Below are 23012 nucleotides of genomic sequence, written 5' to 3'. Positions count from 1 at the left end.
TAAGCCTTTTTTTAAACAACTGAACCGGTCCGGTTTATTTCTGGTTCTTTCCCTTCATTCTGAGCCTTTAGATCTAGGGTTTGGCTTCCTGGATCAATCCAACGCTCCCTGTGCATCCAGATCCATGGGTTTTGGGCTTGGTTTTTCAGTTTGTTTGTTTCTATATTTTTTTTCTTATTTCCTGCTATTTGCACCCTGTTTCTTGCTATCTGAACCCCCTGCTTGTCCAATTTTCTTGCAAAAAAATTCCTAAAAATTCCTATATGTTTCTTGATGTATTTTTGATACTTTTGTGATGTTTTTACATGTTAAAAAATGATAAAAATATATGTGATATTTTCTTGATTAATTTGTTCTTTTTGGTCTAATTTTGTGAATTTCTTGCCATATTTTCTTCATAAAATTTTGGCATGAGATGTGAATGATTGATGTGCAATTTCATGATGAATATATACCTGATTATATGTGTGTTTACTGTTGGTGTGATGTGTGTTTTCTTTCCTTTATTTTTGCCAATAATATGTGTTTTTTTTACAAAAGAAGAAGTGTAAAATATTCCTATGAATGTGTTATAATGCTTGGCTTGTATGTGTCCTTGTTATCCTCACATTATAGCTTAAAATCAAACCTCTTTAAAATTGCTATGATGAGAGAATTATAGGTCATGTGCATGTCTAAGTGTTATAACAAATTCTAGGTATATTATGCCATTTTATTTCACTTCATTGCTCTTTTCTTTTTTTGCTATCCTATTCAATTTTGTTTACCTTTTTTACCATTTTTATGCCTTATATCACTAACCATTTCATTTCATGTTTCATCCATCCTATAAGCATCTCACCTCTTTCATCTCAATTTCTCATAGTTTAGGCATTATTTTTCTTTTAATTTCTATGTTAAAATGTCATGTAATATTTTAGGTAGTTTAAATTTCCTTTTAATTTCTTGCCAGACCATATAATGTAAACTAGGGCCAATGTAACGGACAATGGACTCTCTAATGATGTACACCGACATAAGCACCGACACGCACACACGTTGTATGTTTACCGCTTTAGATGTATGCTTAGGAAACGCGATACTTAGAAAAATGTCAATTTTCCAAAAAAAATAAGTAAATTCCATCACTTGAAAATTTTTCCGAATAAACCTTGGAGTCAAAACTCCATTGCATTTTCTTTTATTTTCTTAATCAAACTCAAATGAACTCTAATTCCAACTTAGACATTTTCTTTTTAATAATTGAACCAACTCTTCACTACTTTTTCTCATGCCTTTACGGCTTCTTTCTCTTCTTCAAAACCATTTTCCAAAAAAACTAAAATCAATCAAACACGCAAAAACATTTTTTGAAAGAGAACTACATGGAATTTTGATCCCTTAAAAGGGTATGTAGGCAAGAGGTCAAAACCTCTCCAAGTCCAATAAAATAAAACTTCAAACATTTTCCTCCCTCCATTCTTAACATAATCAACTTCTTTTTAATAAATAGCATTAAAAATAAAGCGTAGACATAAAACTAAGAAAACGGTTCCTATAGAGTATTATAGTCATTGCGGGTGCCTAACACCTTCCCGTAACGAAAACGACCCCCGAACTTAGAATTTCTAAGGGTTTTCTCAATTTTGTCATGCCCAAGAACAAATAGAGAATATCAAAGATTGAAAGGTTCAAGCCTAATTAATGACTTGATACCCCAAAATCGTGATAACAGGGAGTAACATCCAAAGATTTTGTGAAGGACTTCAACACAAAAGCTGGCTAGGCTATGTAACACCCCGTTTTCCCAACATAAAAATTTCATTTAATAATCAAAGTTATTCACGTAAACGGAATGCTACACTTCTTTTCATAAAATCATAAACTGAATAAATAACTATTTATCCTTTAAAATTCAATAACAAAATCTTTAATACTTCGCAGCGGAATTTATTCAATAACTAAAACCAGTCTTTGGCACTAAGGCCTCTTTACAATTATGTCATAAAAATCCATTCTAAAAACATAGTCATAATTCTTCAAAAACAATACGTAAGGAATAGAAAGCAATAACAAAGTTCCCATCCCGTTACGTATCAGAGCACCTAGAGACACTTGAGCCACCACTCCTACTAATCATTAATACCTGCAAGTTACTCATACGAAGAGCAACATTTTCAAGCAGAAGGGGTGAGATTTCACAAAACAATAATATCAAGCATATAATTCAATAATTATATTTAACAACATAAATAACTTAATCTATTAGTAATAATAATTCTTCATGTAATAATTCTTAATAGTTCAACCAACTTCTAATTATCATTTACTTCATATTCATCACATTATAAACATCATCATATAACACATAATAACCAAATCATAACCAACATAGATCATCACATCATAGTTCATATACAACATAACAACATCTTAGTCATAATTCATATACAACATAACAACATCATTAATTCGTAATAATACTTATTCATCAAACATCTCATTATCAATTCATGAATAAAAGACAACTTATCAATTTAACATAAACATCATCAAGTACACTTAACAACTCATAGATATCATCATCACTAATAACTTTAAAACAACACGATGTAATCAACATCTCACTATAATAATAATCATATATGACACAACATAATCATCGCTTAATAATAATAATCATATACAATACAACATAAATCATCATCTTATAACGACATGAACAACACATATTAATCATCTTAATTATATAATAACAACATATACATCATCTCGTCATAATATAATAATATAACAACAACATATTCATCTTCATATAATAATATAACAACAACAACATATTCATCATCTTATCAAAATATAATCAACACATACTAACACCATAATCAACATCACAAATCTTCAACATAAACATAAACATAATCATCTTAAACAATATCATCTTAAACATCATAGCATCTTTGATAAACAATTACCAAGTAATCACAACATTCGATCATCATCAATAACATAACATAATATTCACTTAATAATATTAATCATATATAGAACAACATATTCATCACTTAATAATAACACTTATATACATCACAACATATAGCATCATAATAACATCATATAATCAACATCGTAAACAACATCATAACATTATAATCAGTATCATATACAACATCATAACAACATAACAATATAACAATATCATAATCAATATCTTAAACAACATAGCAACATCTTAGTCAACATCATATAATTCACATCATAAACATCGTATAATCTTCAAAGGTACTTCTTTAACAACACATGGGTAGAAGACAACTCGACAACTCATAGATGATAATTCATCGACAACTTAACAACTCATGGATGATAATTCATCAACAACGACTTTGACTCGACAAATGCGACAATGCAACTTAGACACTTATATGCATGTGGTACCAATCGTCATCATAAGTATTAATATACTTTAATCGTGCAGAGGACAAAGCTCATAATCGTGCGGAGGACAAAGCTCCTAATCGTGGTGAGGACAAAGCTCAATGAATGCTAATGCATGGACTCTATCGACAAGACACCTTAATCAACTTATCACTTATACATCCAATAATTTGGAGTTCATCATCAACTTATTCATACTAATAATCGTGCGGAGGACAAAGCTCCTAATATAATTCAATAATATTTCGAGTAATGCATTTAATCATTAAATCACATTACAAACAACTTAGCAGTTCATAACAGCAACAGAAACAGCACAAGCAATTCACAACATAACAATATTAATATGAAGTATCAACAACTTAAACATCATACATCTTCCACATAAGTTATATAAATATTTCACATAACCAACAACAGCAACATAGGTGACACGTAAACATCTCAAGATATAACAATATCTAATGATAATCAACAACAACTCATGCAACTTAGTTTAACAACAATTGCAGCATAATCAATTCATATCAAGCTTAATAACAATTCATTTCAACATCTTGATCATTCAATAATATTTCAAGTAATGCATTTAATCATTAATTCACAGTATATAATATTCTCTCATTAATCATATCATCAAAGTAAATAATATTCATCACAACAATAAAATAGCATTAATCAATAATGATAATCATCATATATAACAATTACAAATGCACGTCATCAACATCTCAATCATTAAACATAATTCATGCAATATATATCTAATTATATAACATTATAAATATCATCAAATCATCTTAATCATTATCTAAGGTCTAAGGACAGTTTCTACATCTTTTTAACAAGTTTCCACCGTTTATTCATTAATTCTACAATTTTAACCTACTTTTCAATTCCTCAAAAACTCATCCTACATCATGTTAAACCTAACCATTGATTCACATACTTAATAGAATTGCAAAGTTAGTCTCACCCTTACCTTTGGATTGATCGACGAGGGACTCTACCGCTTTCTCTTCTCTAAAAGGATATTAAACCGAAGAGGGATTATGGCCTTAAGAACAATTTTAATTCCGAAGGGACAGAAAGGAGTAGAAAAAGAAGAAAGACTCGTCAACACAAGTTAAAAGAGGGAGAAGAGAAGAAAAGCACAGGAAGTATCAACTGTGAATTTCGGTGTGTAGAATGCACTGTGTGAGTTCTCTATTTATAGAGATAATTTACAACTAATAAGTGAGAAACTTTGGAAACAAGTAATGCACCTATTAGATCTAGTAATTAAATATATCAATTGAGTACCAAAATATATTATATTAAGTACAAAAATATATTATTCAGCACAAAAATATATTAGATTGCCTACCAAAATCTCAATATTCTATTCTAATATATATATACAACAAATAACAATTATATCTCTATAACAAATATATTTCTATAACATATATAAATATTTCTACACCAAATAAGAAATATATTTCTACACCAGATAACATATATTTCTACACAAAATAACATATATCTCTACACAAATTAACATATATTTCTACAACAAATCATGTGTATTTCTACAACAAATAACATTTATTTCTATAACAAATCACATTTATTTCTGCAACAAATCATATGTATTTCTATAACAAATAACATATATATTTCTAAATCAAATAACATTTATATTTCTAAATCAAATAACACATATATATTTCTAAATCAAATAACATTTATATATTTCTAAATCAAATAACATATATATTTCTAAATCAAATAACATATATATATTTCTAAATCAAATAACATTTATATTTCTAAACCAAATAACATATATATATTTCTAAATCAAATAACATATATGTTATACTAATAAATACCAACATATATCATAACAAAATATCACTCATCAAAATAAATCATATAAATCATACAAATCATATAAGTGTATTCTAAACTCATTAAAAATAATCAAATAATTAGAGAGGGCGTTACAGGCTACGCCATTCTGAGGGACCAAGAATCCATGTAAGCTTTTGTCTATACTGCGAGATGTCACTATCACTGATTTGTTAGAGCAGCTATTTTGTCTTCTTCTGTCTACGTGTAAAGGACATCAAGAATGAGGAGAGCAACTTATAATTCCCCTTTCAGCAGAGGAGATTCAAAGTATTTTCAAACAGGATTATCCATATTAGACAAAGGGCCAACATTCGTGATTGAAGCTTCTCAACTATTCTATTGCGCTGTCACTATTCTCCAACATCTCTCAAATCATTGCATGTATAAGGAGCTGAAGACCTGGAAAAAAAAAAAGTAACAAGACTCTGCTAATCAATTGTGCCATTACTCTATCAAATTAAATAGAGCAAAGCACTTAGGATTTGTTTTCAAGTTTACTTTGAAATCCTAGGGAGTCTGTTCAATAATTCTGTTTACGCTTACTAGTTAGAAAAAGCGTAAGAATAAGTTAACATGTTTGCAGCTGAGACAAACACTTTAGAAAGTCTCTTTCTTGCATGCTGGAGCATATAAGTCTCTTGGCGAAGCCTTGAGAATTCAGGAGTCCCAATCAGTGAGGATTGAGCAAAGGTAAGTCTTAAGTTGTGAACTTAATCAAACGAAGTCTTTAGGTAGAGAGTCCTATAGCATATAAGTCTCTTGCAGTTGTGCTTGAGCAAACATAAGTCTCTTGCAGTTGTACTTGAGCAAATAGAAGTCTCTTGCAGTTGTGCTTGAGCATAGGTAAGTTTCTTGGATGTGTCCTTGAACATTTGTAATCAAGTGTGATTGTAGTGAAATCCCTTGAAAATGCAAGGGGAGTGGACTACTCCTGAGAAAGGTAGCACAACTCAACCCCCCCCCCCCCCCCCACAACTCACCTTAAGACTACTCCTGTGTTGTGGGAGGAACCAATATAAATTGATTTGTGTTTGTCTTTTCTCTCTGACTCCTTATCTTTTATCTTTGTGTTATGTATTTTCGCTGCATTTAGATTCTGCGTCAGAATCTGCAACATCAGATTCTGACCAAGTTTTTCTCATGTGTTTAAAGAATCTTTTATACTTGGATAAAGAATTCGTCTAGACCCACACAATTCAACCCCCCTCCCCCCATTCTCATGTGTTTTTCTCACTTCAGTATCACATTTTTTCATTTAGGTTGTCACGTATTTAATTTTATAATTTTGTCAAAAAGAAATTATCCTATAGTACTTTTAATGTATAAATAATATGTTTCCACCTAATTGATGCATAATTTTTAAATCAAATTTTTTTAGCGTACATCAACAATATTTATCTTTTTATATTTTTCCATTGCTTATCATGAAAATTTCAAATAATAAGAAAATCTAATGAATTTTTTTAATTTAACAAGGGTGAGTGATCAATTAAATGAGCTAAAGGGTAAATACGACATCTTGCCCTTTCTTAGTCATATTTAATAACTTTGATTTATTAATGGTTGCTTGCAGCACCAAAAGGGTAAAAACTATTTACATGAAATTAACAAAGCGAATATTTTACTTATAAAATGTTGAAATAGGTTTCAATTATTACTTGGAAAGGAGGAAAAATATGGCTCAAATTTCCAAGTCTTTTTATGCTTTGATTATATTACTTTGTCTATCTCTTATCGTAACCGGTAAAGGTAAGTCATTTTGTATTTTGTTCTTTATGTTATACACAACCTTTCGTTACCTTTTGATGAAATTGATTTATTGTTATTTTAATTTGTAGATATAACATGCAACGTCGCTGGTGATTGTCCAGAATACTTTAGGTGTCCCCCTAATACATTTGTGAGGTGTGTTAGTAATATTTGTGAATGCAGGTTAGTCTATTTGAAACTTTTTTTAATACTTTTTTTAAAGTTTTTATTGATAAAGTTTTTATATTTTGGGAAAATAAATTCAGTTAATCCCTAATATTAGAGAAAGCAATAGTGTCAATAGAGAAGAAAAGATAGGTAGAGAAGTAACACAACAAGGTAGTTAAAACAAGATGCAGAACTTAATCTTAATGGTACAAGGATATGCAATAAGATTGCTCAATTTTTGCTACAAATTCAAGATAATTTTATTACAATTGATCCATTTGGGCTTGGCCTAGTGGTTGGCTTGAGATCTTGGAGTGTGCTCCTCTCAAGGTCTCATGTTCGATTCTCTTTGGTGTCAATTTCAGTGGTCAAGTCCATACAAAACATTGCTCTGGCTTTAAACGGGGACCCCCGTAAATGGGCGGTGACACGGGTCTCCTCAGATTACTCGGTCCTTGGATGAGTTACCGAGTTTTAAAAAAAATATATTCCTAAGAATGATTTAGCAATTCAAGTATAAATTTTCAATTTTATAACCCTTCCATCTCCTCTCTTAAAACACCAACACTTCCATTGAATAGTTTCAATATTTTGTTGCAATCTTCATCATTAGAAGTTTGTTTTGCTTGAAACCAACTCGAAAATTATGTGTAATCCAAATTTTATTATTATTATTATTATTATTATTATTATTACCACTATTAATATTACTATTATTATTTTTATTATTGATGTTGTTATTATTATAAATCGATAAATTTGAGTCTGAACTCATATGTGTAGCTATTAGTTGTGACCACATTAATGACTTGATGATGAACATGAATGAGTAGATATATTACTTTAATTAACAAGATGTTTTTGACTACTTAACCCCAATTGATATTGTGCATGTGTTAAACTATAATGAATCATTTAAATTTGCAATATTTTGATTTAGTTATCATATTTGAATATATAACTACCTGTAAGTTGTTTACCGACTACTAATATAATATAACATGATTTGATTACTCACCTTCATGGTTTGTGTTAGGGGTTTGTCACATCAGCAACCTTAAACAACTTTCAAAGGAAGCCAGTGTGTTGGTGATGTGTTGGTGACTATCAAAGATGTTTATCCACTTTAACTTGTATCAATAATGTTCTATTTTGTTCTTCAAAAAAAATAATGTTCTATTTTGGATTCATTGTTCCTTGTAAATTTGGCCTTTGATAGGTCATATCTAGTTGAAAAACAATAATTTTATCCAAATTATTGTTTTGATGGAATAAGTGTCTTGATTTATTTATTTTTTTCTGAGAATTATTTTAAATATTATACTTCTTACAAAATGTTACCAAAAACTATTGATTTCCTCATCTTGAATTTAGCTTTAGGGTGTCACATAACCATTAATATGAAAAATATTATATGTTAGTTATAAATGTATAATGCAATTCTATGTCAAAATTTTCCGCACATGCACTTTAATTTATGTTTTTTTACCTTTCCATTTCTTTGACCTTGAAAATGTATTATTATATAAGATATTAAAAACAAAAATGCCAACATAATTATAAGTATCTACTTTGATAAATAATGTCAATGTATGACTCCGAAGATTAATTATACATTCTACTTATAAATTTAGCATAAGATTATTGAATGATATAAGTAATATTTGTTAGGTTTTTAGACATGTATTGGCTGCATTTCGTTAAAACTTTAGTTATATCAAGATGTCAGACATAATGTCTTAACATATTGGTACAACATCATAGCGTGCCTTGATCCGCATTATTGGAGATTTATCTTAAACGTGAAGATTTTCATAGAATATCTAAAGATTTGTTTCACGTGAAGAGTTGACCAAGAAAGCATGTTTCTAGAAGCAGAGGAAGGCGGTTTATGCTTAACTTAGTCCTTAATAATATTGTTGCAACATTTAAGGAAACATTTGATCTGCTTCAGAATATTTGTGCTGAAATATTGAGATTTCAGCTGATCTTTAGTCAAGACTTGCGCATCACACCTAATCTGCATTTAGGCTATATAAACAGAGACAGAAGACGTGATTACTCACTGAAGCCGCAATTTACAAGAGTCTTTTAGTGTTTTAATCTGTCGTTGTTATTTGTGAGCCACTCTTATATCACTTTGATATTAGAGTTGGACTTTGTTATTGAGTTGTAAAACTCTGAATCTCTTAAAGCTTTTAAGCACGATTTGATTTGATGTCCTTGTTCATGATACTTTAAGCACGGTCACTGGATCTGTGTCTAATTTGAAGTGGGAGAGGGATCTCTCCTATCAAGGACTAGTGAGAGTCTTAGGTAAAAATTGCACGGGTAGTGATTAAGTGAGAAGTTAGTAGGTTGGTGAAAGCTTTTATGTATGCTTTGAATTGATACTATTATAGTGAATTTCAATCGTGGCTTGGTAGCCCCCATATGTAGGTGAAGTTGCACCGAACTTGTGTTTGGTTTATATGACTAATTAGTTTGTAAGCTATAGGGGGTAAATAGCTTTTTGAAAAGTTTTTTCGGAGTTTGATAAAAAGTGAGTTTCACGAAACCTATATGAATAAAACTTTTTAGACAATTTCAAACCAAACCTATATGAATAAAATTATTAAGCTAACAAATGAAAACACAATACATGTGAAATTGAAGAATTGAATAGATTTAGCAATCAATTGATCTAAGCAAATTATTTGAAACCTAATTTAATGAATTAGATTATCTTTCAATGAAAAACAAGTTAGATCAATACTAGCAATTATCCTAACAATTGTTCAATTAATCACATGCAATAGTAAAAAGTTAACAAACATCTTCTTATCTATTAAAGTTAACCTGTAAACCCTAATTTTAACCTAAACCCTACTGCATAATTTTACTGTTTTAACCCTAATGCTCACACCTAATCTTCTTATCTATTAAAGTTAACCCGTAAGCCCTAATTTTAACCTAAACTCTATTGCATAATTTTATTGTTTTAACCCTAATGCTCACACTTAATCTCCTATTTTCATGAACAATCCTAATGCTCTCACCTAATCTTCTTATATATTAAAGTTAACCCATAAGCCCTAATTTTAACCTAAACCCTATTGCATAATTTTACTGTTTTAACCCTAATGCTCACACCTAATCTTCTTATATATTAAAGTTAACCCGTAAACCCTAATTTTAACATAAACCCTATTGCATAATTTTACTGTTTTAACCCTAATGCTCACACCTAATCTCCTATTTTCATGAACAACTCTAATGCTCACACCTAATCTTCTTATATATTAAAGTTAACCCGTAAGCCCTAATTTGAACCTAAACCCTATTGCATAATTTTACTGTTTTAACCCTAATGCTCACACCTAATCTCCTATTTTCATGAACAACCCTAATGCTCACACCTAATCTTCTTATCTTCTTATATATTAAAGTTAACCCGTAAGCTCTAATTTTAACCTAAACCCTATTGCATAATTTTATTGTTTTAACCCTAATGCTCACACCTAATCTCCTATTTTCATGAATGCTCACACCTAATCTTCTATTTTCATGAACAAAGCAAATCGACATCGCTTTATTTCCCCTATTTCTTCAAAACAAATCGCCCTATTTCTTCAACAAAACAAATCGCCCTATTGGAATGAAAGGGTTTTGAAAGTTATAGCAACATTTTTTTTTTGTTAATATTACACTTTTCATCCAAATTAGAACTGAACTCTCTTTGTTAAATATCTACCACAAAATGCACTAGTATTTTGCAATCTATATAAACAGGTGGAAGAAACATTTCAACATACAGTTAAAGGGTATCATTTACGGTAAAGGCCAAATATTCGATAAAAGGAAATTATTTAAATAAAACATTTTACATGTTGAGGTTAAGAATGAGCTATTTTTAGGTACATAATATAACATTAACATATAATTTTTACAAAAGAATGAAGTAACATTTTTGTCAAAGAAAAAAAAAAAAAGATGAAGTAACATACCCATAATATAACATTGACATATAATTTTAACAAAAGAATGAAGTAACACACGATTGATAAAAATTAATATTTTTAAGGTGAATAAGTGTGGTGTTTGAGGTTCGAATTCCAACATCTGCATATATTTGGGACCACATATTTCATTCTCTTTGGTATGCATTGAGATTTGTTTTTGTCTACTACATCTACAATGTATATGACTCGTGCGGCAGCACGAGTGGAAAGTCTAGTATAAAGTAAAATTGTGGAGGCTTCAACTAGGTTAACAAACTCCCTGTGTCCTTTTAATTCGTGTACCTCTTTTATTGTTTGCAAATAGTGTTATTACGAAATCTTGACATTGTTCTTGACATCTGTCTGGACATCGTACATAACATCAATATTGTGTGCCAGAATTTCATTAGCATCAAAGCAGGCACCCTATTCTATTTCTGGGTGAGCTCTAGTGGAAATATTTTTTGGTACTATGGAAAAAGAAGGAGGATAAGTTAACAGACCACCTATTCTGGATGCTTCCAACTATGATTACTGGAAAGTGCGAATAATAGATTTTTTGAAGTCTATTGATAATAGAACGTGGAAAGCTGTTCTAAAAGGTTGGGAGTATCCTTTAACTAAGGATAAAGATGGCACGGATACGACAGAACTGAAACCTGAAGATTGTTCAAAAGAAGAAGATGATCTTGCTCTTGGCAACTCCAAAGCCTTGAATGCCTTGTTAAATGGGGTTAAAAAAACATATTCGGGCTGATAAGCAACTCTACTGTAGCCAAGAAGTCTTGGGACATCCTGAGAACCACTCATGAAAGTTCAACATGAAAGTAACTGCCATTGAAGAAGCCTAAGACGTAAAGACTATGAAAGTGGAAGAACTCATTGGATCACTTCAAACTTTTGAAATGGAAATCATTGATCATATTGAAGAAAGAAAGAAAGGCATTGCTCTTTTGTCAAATACCAGTGTTGACCAAACTGAAGGTAACTTAGAAACCAATGAAGAATCATCAGAGGCCATAGTACTTATTGGGAGGCAGTTTAACAATATTCTCAGAAAAATAAATGGAAGGTGTGGGACTGATGTCAGAAACATTCCATCCGACATCAACCGTGAATCTCCACGAGAGAGAATTGACTATAAAATTGTCAAGGAAAAGGTGCTCAATGTCATACCTATGAGGGATTTGTTCATGTCAGATCCGAATGTCCAAACCACTTCAAGAATCAAAAGAAAGGTCTGTCAATAACCTGGTCTGATGATGATTTGGCTGAACCAGAACATGAAAACTCAAATCAAGTGACAACCTTCACATGAAGATATAAACCTAATGCGGAATATGAAAATGAAGGAGTTTCTTACAAAGAATTAGCTAACTCTTACAAGGAACTCTATATCTGAAGTGAAGAACTGATCAAGACTGAAGAAAAGCATAAGAGAATCATCTCTCAATTGCAAAATGAAAAGGACAAAATGAAGCCTCCACATTAACTTTATATGTTTTTGATGATATTCTTCATCTTAGTTTATTGTTTTAATAATTGCCTTATGATTAGCATGTAATAGCACCCAACATCTATGTGTCTTGGTCGAGGATTCACTTGTGAAAATATGTCACTAATATTTTTGTAGCATATTGAACCAACTCATCACACACTGAATCGATTCATCTAAGTCTCTGAGTACAGATGAATCAATTCACAACTTCTTGAATCATATCACACTAAAATCGATTCATTTTAGTCTGGATCGTCTCACAAAACTCTCTAACTTGCACTGAATTGATTCATCTAAAGGTTGAATCGTATCATTCTTCATCCTGAGCTTACTTGATTCGATTCACTGATGCATTGAATCGTTTCATCGTTCACGCATTCTTGGGTTGTCTTTTGCTGTCTAAATTGATTCACTCATTTAGTGAATCAATTCACCAAGTTGTTTTTGTGCGAAATTTTGCTCTTATCACCCCTCACTATATATAGTCTCCTCCATACATTCACAAATTTATTGAATCATTTGCATCTATTCTCTCTAGGTCTCAAAAACTCATTGTTCACAAATCTTCAAGATTAAACACTTTTTCTTAGAATCACTTTGTACATTGAGTGACATTGATTCTCTAGGGTGCTAGTAGGGATTGTAAGTAGGTTCTCTCAAGGAAATTTCTTGGGCTTAATCAAGGTTCCAAAGTGAAGTCAATAATCTCATTCCACCTCCAAAGGACTTGGGGGTCTTTCTAACCGTTCTTAAAGTTGAAGGGGATTCGTTTACCGGACATAGCATCAAAGACTTGAGTGAATAGTTCAAAGGGGGGCATGGGTAATCAAGGATTTGAAAATTTAAAGACCATCAAATTCAAAGGTTATTTGAAGTTTTGGGGAATGTTTGCATTGGGGTTGAAGAATTAGGTTTAATTTCATGGAACTCTTCTAAACACATTAAAATCAACAGTTGTTACTTAATGGATGACCTTGGTGAAGGCATACTTCATCAAGAAGAGTAGATGTAGCTCTAGTGAGGACAAGAAAGAGAGAAATACTATAAAAGCGTCGGTGTTATCTCTCTTCACTATCCTCTTTACTTTGTTACTATTGCATATGATTAATTGAATAATTTTTAGAATAATTGCTAGTGTTGATCTAAGTTGTTTTTAATTAAAAAAATAATCTAATTCATTCAATTAGGTTTCAAATAATTTGCTTCGATCAATTGATTGGAAAATCTATTATATTCTTCAATTTAGCATGTAATATATTTTGATTTGATAGCTTAGTAATTTTGTTCATATAGGTTTGGTTTGAAATTGTTTAAAAGTTTTGTACATTGTTCAAGGTTTATGAAAGTTTTATTGTATAATAAGATTTATATCATGAATCTCTCAATTATAAGATTAAATCTTATTGCACATATATTTGTCTTTTTGTACATTGTTTTGATTGTTCACGCTCGATTCCGATAGTCGATTTCGTTAAACTCTGAAAAAAATTCAAAAAGCTATTCACCTCTCCCTCTAGCTTTCAAACTAATTAGCCATATAGACCAACAAGTGGTATCAGAGTGTGGTCTCTTCTTACGGTTAACTACCAAAAGAGTTGATCCATATGGCTAATAAGGAGCCCAAGGGGGCGTATAATAGAGCACCTATTTTTGATGGAGAAAATTACAACTGTTGGAAACAATGCATAGGCGTTCATATCCAATTAGTGGACGTAGATGTGTGGGACACCATGGTCAACGAACGGTTTCAACCGCAAGTTGTTTCGAACGGTGTAGCATAAGATAAGCCAAAAGTTGATTGGAGCAATGATGACAAAAAGAAGGTCCAATACGATTTGAAGGCACGTAATATTCTCTTCTCCTCTCTTGGGGTAAATGAGTATCATTCCGTCTCTCATTGTAAGACCGCTAAAGATATGTGGGATGCATTTTAACCCTTCACGAAGGAACCGATGATGTTAAACAATAAAAAAATAGGCTTAATTGCACTTTTGGACCCCTATCTTTCCAAAAGTTGCGGTCATGGATCCCTAACTAATTTAAATACAAAATAGCCCCCTATGTTTTGATTCTTTGGCAGTTTTGGACCCCCAGTCCATTGTTGACTCGGTCAACGCTGACGTGGCACCCTAAGTGAGGTGCCACGTGTCATATATTTTTATTTTTTTTTGCCTTAGGGGTCCAAAACTGCCAAAGAATCAAAACATAGGGGGTTGTTTTGTATTTAAATTAGTTAGGGGTCCATAACCGCAACTTTTGGAAAGATAGGGGTCCAAAAGTGCAATTAAGCCTAAAAAATAATACCCTTGTGCAACAATATGAGCTTTTTTGTATGGAAGATGGTGAAACCATCTCCTCCATGCAAATGAGATTTACTCATATTGTAATCAAGTTGCAAAACCTTGGTAAAACAATTTCAAACCAAGGTTACCGCTATCAAGAAATCGCAAAATCTCAATGTTCTTAGCATGATCACACTCTTTGGAAAGCAAAAGGAACATGAGCATGAGATCACTCGGTTCAAATCTAGTGAGGAAGAGGGCAAGTTGAAAGACAAGAAACCGGTTGTGTTCAAAGCCTCTTCGTCCAAGGCGAGTTCATCTATCATTAGTGAAGGCGACTCCGAAGGAGAATCACCCAATGAAGAAGATATGGTACTCTTTGTGAAACATTTTAATCTACATTTAAAAGCATGGATTAAGACGTAGCGATAAAACCTCTAAAAGATCACAAACAAAAGGAGAGAATAGTAAATAGGAAAATGGCTTAAGTTGCTTTGGATATTGCAAGGTTGGTCATCTAAGAAGTGAATGTCCCGATTTGATCAAGTCTAAAGGAAAAGCAAGTTCCGATAAGTCAAAGGGAAGGAGGGCATACATAGAATGGGAAGACGATGAAGTATCATCCACAAAATGCGACTCCAAAAATGATCAATTTTCTCAACTATGCTTCATGGGACAAATGAGGAAATCAATTGAGGTTAGTGACCAAAACTCTAAATTTAATCCATCCTATGATGAGTTGAAAAATGTTCTAATAGAAATGCATGGAGATGCCATGAATGCTTGTAAAACTATCGGAACCCAAAAGAGAACTATTCTCAAATTGGAAGCCGAAATTGAAAAGATAAGAAAGGATTTTGAAAACTTCAAAAATGAACATGCATCTCTAAAGAAAGAACAATTTTCAACTCTTCCTAAAGAGTCACCTACTATTTATGTTCCAAAGTCCTCAAACACTGAGGACATCAATACTTGTTTAGCTTGTCCTAGACTACAATTAGAGACCGTGTCTCTAAAAAGTAAGATAGAACAAGTCTCAAGTGCTGCTATCAATTTTTCCAATCGATTTACAAAATCTTCAAATTTCAAAAAGTCACCTAAGAGAATGATTAAAAACAAAAATCGAAAAAGCAAAACTCATGAGCACAAAATAAGGTGCAACTATTGTAAAGAAATTGGGCATACCACTCCTCATTGACATGTTATGAAAACTTTAGTTCCAAAAGGCATTATGATGTGGGTACCCAAATTGTCTACCTTTGTCACTAATCCCAGGAACCCAACTTGTGTTGGGGACCTAAATTTTACCTAAATCATTTGTAGGAATGCCTTGCAACCTCACAAAGAAAGTGGTATTTGGATAGTGGTTGCTCAAGGCATATGACGGGGGACACCTCAATGTTTACTAACTTTACGAGAAAATAAAAAAGGTTTGTCTCCTATGGGGATAATAACCGACGTAAGATCTTAGGTAAGGGTGTTTTGGGAAATCCCTCCACAATCACCATAAAAGACTTTATATTAGTTGATGGGCTTAAACATAACCTTCTAAGCATCAATCAATTTTGCGACAATCGGTTTACAATCTCCTTCAATACTCAATGTTGTATAATTCAACACAATGATGACAATAATGTTATGTCTATGGGTTTGCGTGTTGATAATGTATATGTTCTTGATTTAGATGATGTATCATCAAGTGGTGCTAAGTAGCTCATAGTCAAGAATGAAGATTCTTGGTTATGGCATAGACGTCTTAGTCATGTCCAAAGATCTAGTCATTGGTTTACCTAAAATAAAATTTGAAAAGGACAAATTATGTGATTCTTGTCAAAAGGGGAAGCAAACTAGAGTGTCTTTTAAACCCAAAAATATTGTTTCTACTTCAAAACCTCTAGAGCTTCTTCACCTTGATCTTTTTGGCCCTTCAAGGACGAAAAGTCTAGGTGGCAAATATTACAGGTTTGTTATCGTTGATGAATTCTTTGGATTTACTTAGACATTATTTTTGTCTAGCAAGGATGATACCTTTGAAGCCTTTGGTAAATTTTCCAATGTCATTCAAAATCAACTTTCTTTAAATATTATCTCTCTTAGAAGTGATCATGGTGGTGAATTTGTTCATCATCGCTTTGAAAACTATTGTGATGAGTTTAGCATTTCACATAATTTCTCATGTCCTAAACTCCTCAACAAAATGGTGTAGTTGAAAGGAAAAATAGAGTTTTAGAGGAATTATCTAGAACTATTATAAATAAAATGAACCTTCCTAAGTATTTTTGGGAGGATGCTATTAACACCGCATGCCATGTCTTAAATAGGATTATCATTAGACCGATCCTAGATAAGACACCCTATGAACTACTTAAGGGAACGAATCCAAACTTGTCACATTTAAGAGTCTTTTAAACAATGGAAAAGATAAACTTGGAAAGTTTGATGCAAAGGCCAATGCCGGTATTTTCTTAGGATACTCATCTAAAAGCAAGGCATATTAAGAGTCTTTGGATGTAAATGTTTTATTTTAAACAATGGAAAAGATAAACTTGGAAAGTTTGATGCAAAGGCCGATGCCGGTATTTTCTTAGGATACTCATCTAAAAGCAAGGCATATAGAGTTTTTAATAAACGGACGCTCACTGTTGAAGAGTCCATTCAAGTTGCTTTTGATGAGACACTTCTCCAAGAAGTTGGGAGAGGTACTTTAGGTTTTGATATTGCAGGAATAGATAGCCAGAAGATTCTCAAGGATGGTGTCCAACAAGAAGCTCCTCCGAAAAATAAGGATAACAAGGACAAGGAATTTGATGGAGATTTATAAGAGGAAGAAAAACAAGAAACCTCACCATCGCCTTCTCATGATTGGATCACCACGAGAGATCATCCCTTGGAAAACGTTCTTGGTGATATTAGAAAGGGTGTAAGTACAAGGTCTCAAGTAAGTAACTTTTGTGGTTTTACCACTTTCGTTTCTCAAATTGAGCCTAAAACCATTAAGGAAGCAATAGTTGACGAGTTTTGAACTCTTGCTATGCAAGATGAGCTAAATAAATTTAAAAGAAATGAGGTTTGGGACGTTGTCCCTTGCCCAAAAGGAAAGCAATTATTGGGACCAAATGGGTTTTTAGGAACAAGTTGGACAAAAATGTGATTATCACGAGAAATAAAGCAAGGCTAGTTGCTAAAGGATATAACCAATATGAAGGAATTGACTATGAGGAAGCATATGCTCCCGTAGCCCGACTCGAAGCTATACGACTACTTTTAGCTTTTGCGTCTTGCCTTGATTTCAAATTGTTTCAAATGGATGTTAAATCCGCATTTTTAAATGGTTTACTAAATGAAGAGGTCTGTGTTTCCCAACCGCCTGGATTTAAGGATATTGAGCATCTGGATTATGTTTATAAATTGAAAAGAGCTCTATACGGACTCAAACAAGCTCCTAGAGCATGATATGAACGTTTGAGCCAGTTTTTGTTAGAAAAAGGGTTCTCTCGTGGAAACGTAGACAACACCTTATTTAATAAACGTAAAGGTAAAGATATTCTACTCGTTCAAGTGTATGTTGATGATATTATTTTTTGTTATATTAATGACATTATATGTCAAGAATTTTCTAAGTTGATGCAGGGGGAGTTTGAGATGTCTCTCATGGGAGTGCTAACCTTCTTCCTTGGCCTTCAAATAAAGCAAATGTAACACCCTCTTTGAATTATTTGTTTTATTTGATTATTTTATTGAGTTTAGAGTCTTTTTGAATAATTTATTTGATTTATGATGATGTGTGTTATTTTTGTGTTATAGGTTGGTGTTTTAGTAGTATATTATATTATATTATCTAGTGTTGAAATATATTTGTTATAGAAATATATTTTTTATTTGGTGTAGAAGTATTATATATATATATATATATATATATATATATATATTAAAATAGAATATTGAGACTTTGGGGGCTGATTTGGGAATTTAGAAGAGTTTAAGAGAATAAGTGGAGTTAAGAGAAAATAGGTATGTTAAGGTTATAAAAAGAGAAAAGTGAGAAGTCAGAATAGTTTTTTCACGTACAACCAGTTTTTGGAGAAAAAGGGAGAAAACCTAGAGAAGAGGAGGAACGAGAAGAGAACCTTGCAATCGATTTCTTAAGGTAAGGGTGGGACTAACATTCAATAATCTTGAGTCTATGATTCTGAAAATTGTATTTAACATGTTGTAGGTTTAGTTTTTGAGAATTTGAGAATTAGGGTTAAGAGTGATGATTGTGATGATTTTGAATGAAAGTGAAGTTGAATATTATAGGTTGTTTTTTCTGATTTTTCTTTTCATCTCTCCTCCGAATTTGAAATGAAATCTGGTATTGATAGGTCCAGAATTGGTCTTAGGTGTAAACACGAAGGTGGTAGGTATGGATGTTAGCTTTCTAATGCCGTTGGTTTGACTTCAAAAGGATTTATAGAACTTGAGTTATGGTCAAATTACTGCATATAGGTCACAGTGAATAATTGAATATGATTGATGAATTAGTATATGTATGTATATGTTTGTGAATACTATATTGTTCCTGATTGATGAAGTTTTATGTGAATGTATATGTTTATGAGTATGATGTTGTTTATGATTGATGAATTAGTATATGTATGTATATGTTGCGAATACGATATTGTCCATGATTGATGAAGTGTTATATGTATATATGATGTTTAAGTTGATGTTGATTATCATTTGATATTGTTATATCTTGAGATGTTTACGTGCTGCCTATGTTGCTGTTGTTGGTTATGTGAAATATTTATATGCGTTATGTGGAAAATGTATGATGTTTAAGTTGTTGATGCTCTTCATTAATATTGTTATGTTGTGAATTGCTTGTACTGTTTATGTTGTTGTTGCATATTGATCAAGTTGCAGGTGTTGGTCTATGTTGTAAAGTTGTAAGTTGTCTTTCCAAAGTATTGGAGTCTTAAGTTGTTAATGTTGTCTAAGTTGTTGAAGTCGTAGTTGAAGCTGTTATTGGTGACTGTTTATGTTCAGGTGTTTTGTAAGAGGTGGTGTACTCTTACGTTGTTATTCTTTAAGAGGTGGTGTACTCTTACGTTGTTGTTTATAAGAGGTGGTGTACTCTTACATTGTTATTCTTTAAGAGGTGGTGTACTCTTACTTGTCGTTTATAAGAGGTGGTGTACTCTTACGTTGTTATTCTTTAAGAGGTGGTGTACTCTTACTTGTCATTTATAAGAGGTGGTGTACTCTTACTTGTCGTTTATAAGAGGTGGTGTACCCTTACGTTGTTATTCTTAATAGGTGGTGTATTCTTACGTTGTCGTATTATAAGAGGTGGTGTACTCTCACTTAGTTGTGTTGTCAGGTTGACGTTGTCGTTGATGAATCGTTGAAGTTGTTGATAAAGACAAACCATTGAATATTGATGAATATGTTGTTGCTTATGTTATTATAAGATGGGGAATATGTTGTTGCTTATGTTATTATAAGATGATGAATATGTTGTTTCTTATGTTATTATAAGATGATGAATATGTTGTTCTTTATATGATTATGAGATGATGATTATGTTGTGTTGTTTATATTATTATGAGATGATGATTATGTTGTGTTGTTTATGTTATAAGATGATGTTTATGATGTGATGATTTATGATGTTATATGATGATAGTTATGATTTGATTATTATGTGCTAAGTGATGATGTATATAATGCGATGAATATGAAGTTATTAATAATTAGAAGTTGGTTGATTTATTAAGAATCATTACATAAAGGATTATTATTACTAATAGATGAAGTTATTTATATTGTTAAATATAATTAATGAATTATATGCTTGATATTATTGTTTTGTGAAATCTCACCCCTTCTGCTTGGAAATGTTGCTCTTTGTATGAGTAACTTGCAGGTGATTGAGTTTAAGTTGCTGTTAGATTGCTGTCGTGAGTGGATTATCTCTCATGTGTGTCTTTAGGTGCTCTCATACGTAACGGGATGGGAACTTTGTTGCATGTTTTTCTATTCCTTACGTATTGCTTATGAATTTACATGATTAAGTTGTTAATTGGATTTTTATGAGATACTTTGATGAGGCCTTCGTGCCAAAATTATTTTAAATGTTCGAATAAATTCTGCTGCGAAGTATTAAATATTATGTTATTGAATTTTGAACGATAATTAAATTCCGTTTATGATTTTAAGAAAAGAAGTGTGACATTCCGTTTATGTGAATTACTCTGATTAAATAAATGAAATTTTTACATTGGGAAAACGGGGTGTTACAGCAAACACGTGATGGCATCTTCTTAAGTCAAACAAAGTATGCACTAGAACTACTGAAAAAGTTTGATATGCAAGATTTCAAGTCAATCTCAATTCCTATGGCATCCGCACTATCCATTGACAAAGATGAATTCGGGATTGAGGTAGCCGGTAAGAGATACTGAGGTATGATCGACTCTTTGCTTTATTGAACCGCAAGTAGATCAGATATCATGTTTAGTGTTTGTATGTGTGATAGATATCATGCCTTCCCTAAGTAATCACACTTAAAAAAAGTAAAAATAATTTTTCGATATATAAGTGGAACCACCAATTTTGGGTTTGGTATCTAAGGGGAAGTTCTTGTTGTTTAGTTGGGTTTTCGGATTCTGACTTTTTTGGTTTCAAATCAGATTGAAAAAGGATGAGTGGTACAGATCATCTATTTGGAAATTGTTTGATCTCGTGGCATAGCAAAAAACAACATAGTGTTGCTATTTCTACCGCTGAGGCTGAATATTTTTCAACCGGGAGTTGTTGCTCTCAAATTTTATGGATCAAACAACAACTCCTTGACTATTATTTAAAACTAGGTTGCGTTCCAATCAAATGTGATAACAGTAGTTCTATTAATCTCACCAAAAACCCAGTTTAACATTCAAGGACTAAACATATTGAGCTTCGGCATCACTTTCTTAAAGATCATGTTGAAAAGAATGATGTAACATCTGGGTATGTTGACACCAAAAATCAACTCGCTGATATTTTTACAAAACCCCTGCCATCCAAGTCTTTTCTTAAGATCCGTAGGGAACTAGGTATCTTGGATACCTCTTGCCTTAAATAAGCAAGAGCTTCTTCTTAATTTATTAATTGTGTTACTTTTCTTTCTCATGCATATACACTCTTTTTGTGCATTCTATTGCATGTTGCACATGTGTTGAATTGCGATTATCACTTGTGTTGTTCATATATTTTTTTTACCTTTTACTATAATCCTTTTTGACGTTGTCAAAGGGGGAGAAAATGTTGATGTTCCATGTTGATGTTCTTTGTTACTTTTATCCTTCTTCTTTTTTTGTTGGTTTGCTGTTTTGGTTTTGGTATGCTCTATGTCAGGGGGAGCCATCATCAACTATTTGAGATCATCATAAAGGGGGAGATTGAAGCCTCCACAAGTACTTTTTATGTTTTTTATGATGTTCTTTAGCTTAGTTTATTGTTTTAATAATTTCCTTATGATTAGCATGTAATAGCACCCAGCATCTAAGTCTCTACTATAGATGAATCGATTCAGAACTTCTTGAATCATATCACACTTTAATCGATTCATTTCAATCTGAATCGTCTCACAAAACTCTCTGACATGCACTGAATTGATTCATATGAAGGTTGAATCGTATGATTCTTCATCATGGGCTTACTTGAATCGATTCAATCATGCATTGAATCGTTTCATCCTTCATGCATTATTGGGTTGTCTTTTGCTGTCTCAATAGATTCACTCATTTAGTGAATCGATTCACCAAGTTGTTTTTGTGCGAAATTTTGCTCTTATCACCCCTCACTATATATAGTCTCCTCCACACATTCACAAATTTATTGAATCATTTGCATCTATTATCTCTAGGTCTCAAAAACTCATTGTTCATACATTCTTCAAGATTAAACAGTTTTTCTTATAATCACTTTGTACATTGAGTCACATTGATTCGCTAGGGTGCTAGTAGGGATTGCGAGTGAATTGAATAAGGTCAT

General features: G+C 32.0%; 1 long non-coding RNA gene across 1 annotated transcript; it reads left to right on the top strand.

The window, feature by feature from the left end:
- Positions 1-6903: 6903 nt before the first annotated feature.
- Positions 6904-8546, top strand: LOC120580585 (uncharacterized). The gene is made up of 3 exons (XR_005646351.1): positions 6904-7062; positions 7152-7245; positions 8267-8546. It is a non-coding gene; the product is annotated as an uncharacterized lncRNA (long non-coding RNA).
- The last annotated feature ends 14466 nt before the right edge of the window (positions 8547-23012 follow it).

This window comes from Medicago truncatula, chromosome 1, assembly GCF_003473485.1.
Source record: "Medicago truncatula cultivar Jemalong A17 chromosome 1, MtrunA17r5.0-ANR, whole genome shotgun sequence".
Classification (NCBI taxonomy): Eukaryota; Viridiplantae; Streptophyta; class Magnoliopsida; order Fabales; family Fabaceae; genus Medicago; species Medicago truncatula.
The sequence above is the reverse complement of the archived record's forward strand: the minus strand, read 5'-3'. Positions and strand labels throughout refer to the sequence as shown.